Source organism: Cyprinus carpio, unplaced genomic scaffold, assembly GCF_018340385.1.
Source record: "Cyprinus carpio isolate SPL01 unplaced genomic scaffold, ASM1834038v1 S000006513, whole genome shotgun sequence".
NCBI classification, from domain to species: Eukaryota; Metazoa; Chordata; class Actinopteri; order Cypriniformes; family Cyprinidae; genus Cyprinus; species Cyprinus carpio.
In genome coordinates this window covers 105,793-110,000 of record NW_024879181.1, presented here as the reverse complement: position 1 = coordinate 110,000, position 4,208 = coordinate 105,793, and the positions used below count along the sequence as shown (strand labels likewise).

The 4,208-nt window shown below is 36.7% G+C and overlaps 1 pseudogene; it reads left to right on the top strand.

The window, feature by feature from the left end:
• The window catches only part of LOC122143822, a 9,290-nt pseudogene extending 6,559 nt beyond the window's left edge, over nucleotides 1-2,731 (top strand).
• Nucleotides 2,732-4,208: the final 1,477 nt, after the last annotated feature.

The following is a 4,208-nucleotide window of genomic DNA, read 5'->3' as shown; positions in this document are numbered from 1 at the left end:
CCTGAAGAGGGCCTACGCCTGCAGGGCTGAACATGAAAAGGAAGATGATGACGAAGAAGAGGACGGAGAGGAGGAAGAGGAGAATGGTAACTGAGCTTTACCAAATCATAATTATTATTTTTTTTTTTTAATCTATGTAGCAGCAGTATTTCAGTCTTCAGTCAGAGTAGTTGCAGTAATATTTAGTCATTTAGTTATACATTGCATTTTTCAGTATGGATACTGCATATCTTTTTTTATACTATGTAGAACAAATAATACAAAAAAGAAAACATTTCAAACATTAGGGAGGTCTTTTTTATTTCTCTCTTTATACAATATAGATTTTTTGAAAGCAGCTTTATAGTAATAGGGAAATAAGTTAATGTTGAAGTTCTTAAATGAAAATATAACCATTTTAAATTCTTTATTAATTACATTTTTTTATTAATCCAATTGAGTTGGAGCAAATAAAGCGTCAAGCTTGTATTTTTTCCAGTTTAATTTATTACATTGAAAATGGAACATCAAAATGAGTGAATTGGTATATTTGATAAAATAACTCTGTTTCCTGCTATTGTTTCAAAGTAATGAACTGTAATTTTGACATGGGACTCGTTGCATTTCCATGCAGTCGAGTTGGGCAGTGATGAAGATGACATAGATGATGAAGGCCAGGAATACCTTGAAATGCTAGCTAAACAAGCAGGAGAGGACGGTGATGATGAAGACTGGGAGGAAGATGACGCAGAGGAGACCGCTCTTGAGAGTTACACGACCTCAGTGGATGACGAGGACAACCTTGTTGATGAATACCAGATCTTCAAAGCCATAATACAGAGTATGGCTTTCACCTATAGTATGAATTAAATGAGCCACGTTTAAAAGGGTGTTTTACTGACAGACTGCTTTCCTTCCTCTAGATGTGCAGGCCCGTGACCCAGCATGGTACCAGGCACTCACACAGTGCCTCGATGAGGAACAAAGAAAACAACCTCAGGATATTGCAACACTTGCAGATCAGCGACGAGCAGCACATGGTGAGGCAAAAAAAAAAGGCTGTGCGAGGAAATTGATTGCGCAGCACTTTATCCCACTTGTTGACCAATATTTAATGTAAGATTTTCCTGGCAGATATTGGACCCAAAACTTACTTTAAGCTTTTAAACTTCTGTAAAAAGTTATGTACACACTAATCCAGATATATTTGAAAGTTCCACACTAGTGTTTTGCAAATGTTACTAGTCCATGCTGACCCCAAAATGGAAATTTTGTCATTAATCACTTCGTTCCAAACCTGTAAGAGCTTCATCGTCTTTGGAACACAATTTAAGATATTTTGCATGAAAACCGGGAGGCTTGTGATGTCCCGTAGACTGCCAAGTAAATAACAGTGTCAAGGTCCATAAAAGTATGAAAAGCATCGTCAGAATACTCCATCTGCCATCAGTGATTCAACCGTAACATTTATAAAGCAATGACAATACACATTGTATTTTAACAAAACAAAAATAACGAATACATTCAAGGACCTTTACACTCTATCTCTCCCTACATCACCGCCATTTTGGAAAACACCTGCTGGATGCAAACTGCGTACACTCTTCTATGTCAGCCGTGCCACAAGGCTACATTTTCTATGTGTATTTTGACATGCTTTGATTTGAAAGAAAACAGTGCATCCCTGCAGTGTGGCTTTGTTGAATAAAGTCGTTATTTTTGTTTTCTTCTCGTACAAAAAGTATTCTCGACGCTTCATAATGTTACGGTTGAACCACTGATGGCAGATGGACTATTCTTTTAATGCTTTTCATACTTTTCTGGACCTTTACACTGTTATTTACTTGGCAGTCTATGAGACAGTCACAACCCTCCTGGTTTTCATCCAAAATATCTTAAATTGTGTTCCGAAGACGAACAAAGCTTTTACGGATTGGGAACGAAATGGGGCTAAGTGATTAATAACAAAATTTTTATTTTGGGTTGGAGTATACCTTTAAATCACTGTGCAAATCATCAATATTGAGATAATACAGAGAGGCCAGAAATTATTCTTCCGGAAAAAATCATTTCAAAATCAAAAATTTCTATGCACGGTCAAAGAACCGCAGTTCCGAGTAAATACTGTCAGGGTTGTACAAAGTACTTATGCATTGTTACATTATGCGTTAATTATGTGCCATGACTAAACATGCATCATTGTTTTCAAATACCCCAGTTTTCACAGTCTACTCTAAAATGCATAAACTGAGTTTTCAAATTTAGCAACTTGGCTTCTGTTTTTTGCTTTACAAAAATTCATTTCAATGTGGATGAAAGGGCCAACATGTAGAGAGAAAAAAAAGATGTGTCCAGATTAATGGAAGGTTTGCCTTAATGTTCTGCCAAAATGTTAAATGTTAATTTTTTTTCACATTTTTTGCTTGTTTCTGATTGATTTTTTAGAATCAAAAATGATTGAGAAGCATGGAGGATACAAGTTTGCAGATCCGGTGGTGCCATCCAATTTCAACTTTGGTGGCAGTGCTCCTGGGATGAATTGAGTCCTCTCTTTCCCTTCCCCTTTCTAACTGTGACTGAATGTAGTGAAATGAAAACACTTGTGTTGCTCCCTGAAGTAGTGGTTCCAGAACTGGTTCTTCTCTCTCACTCTTCAATCTGACTATCAAATTTAAACAGCACCAGAAGATGTGGGAAGGCAACCAATGCCTGGGAAAACAAACCAAGAACTTGAACGCTAAGCAAGTTGGGGGGGGATAGCTCTGAACAACGTTGTCTTATGGAATCCAAAAATAAGAGGGATACCATAACGGCAGCTCCCACACACATACTACGGGGGCTAATGAATTGAAATTGAGACATAATGTTAAATCGTTGTCACTGTATGGGTCAAAGGGCCTTTTCAAGATTTTACCTCTGGGCAGTAGTGTGTCAACGTTTTTTCTTCATCAAAAAACAAAAAAAAAAAAAAATCTCATATTGTACATAAGCCAAGGCACTTGATTTTTAAGTTGCCTGGTCAAACAACCAGAGGCATTTGTAAGGTTTCAACGTGTATTCAAATGTAGCATATTGGATACTTGTCATAGCACTATGTGATGCCTGATCTCTGTAAATTAATAACTAGCACTTTCATATTGTTCAGGTCTCTTAGCCTTCTGTATCAGACTGCAAATTTTTTAACTCAGTTGAAAACTATTTAAGAATTGGAAAATTGTTACCTGGGCGGTGACTTCTCCTATAATGGTTGTGTTTCAGAGGGCTTCAATAGTAGTGTGTGGCAATCACTTGCTGCTTGTAATAATGTTTTAGGCTCCAAAAGAAATGCACTTGGTGTTTGATCTGGATGAAGAATATTGTTACAAGCACTCACTGTAAGTCATTGGAGCATGATTTAAGGATGTCTCAAGCATTTGGTTGATGTATGGATGAACCATCAGTATACACACAACATTAAAAAAACAGCTTTAAATTTGATATTTTTTGATCGATTTGCCTTGAATTTGTTAATTTGCCTTTAATGCGATTCGCCAGTTATTTGTCATTGGTGGCATTTCTTTGCTATCTGGGCTGCACTACCCAAAAGCATCATTAGCCAACTATGGTCGCAGTTTCTGTCATTACTAACATAGTTCAATGATTCTGTTTCCCGAATCTGTAGTTCCAACAAACATTCATTTACAAACTTGTGTGGATGGAACTACAGCATGTTCCAATCTCTTTAATTTAATTCAAAAACATATACATTGCAATCTATATATTCTAGCATGCAAACAATCAGGCCATGTTTGTAGAGTGAATAAATGTCTATGACAAGAGGGAAACCGCGAAGAATCAAACATCAAATAAAATAGAAGCAATACAAATAGGTTCAAAAACAGTGAAGTAGTCTTCAAAAGCCATGTTTGTAACGGCAGCTTCTCTGCAAAGTTACTTTTAGGAGAACGCTGCTGACTGTATGAACCATGTATGGCAATTACATGTTGTGTGTTTAAGTGATTCAAAAATGAACAGCTTTCTCTGTTTGTGTAATTGACATTAATCTGACATCGCTGTCAGGTCTGTCATTAATCTGACATCAATTGTGATTTCTTATTGATTGGAGTTTATTACTTCACCTATGTGACATCATTAACAAAAGTCCTTGTTGAACCAACATTGTGCAAATGACGGAGGTGCGACCATGTTGTGGAAACCAGTTATAGCTAGCTAATTATTTTCTCCAAGAA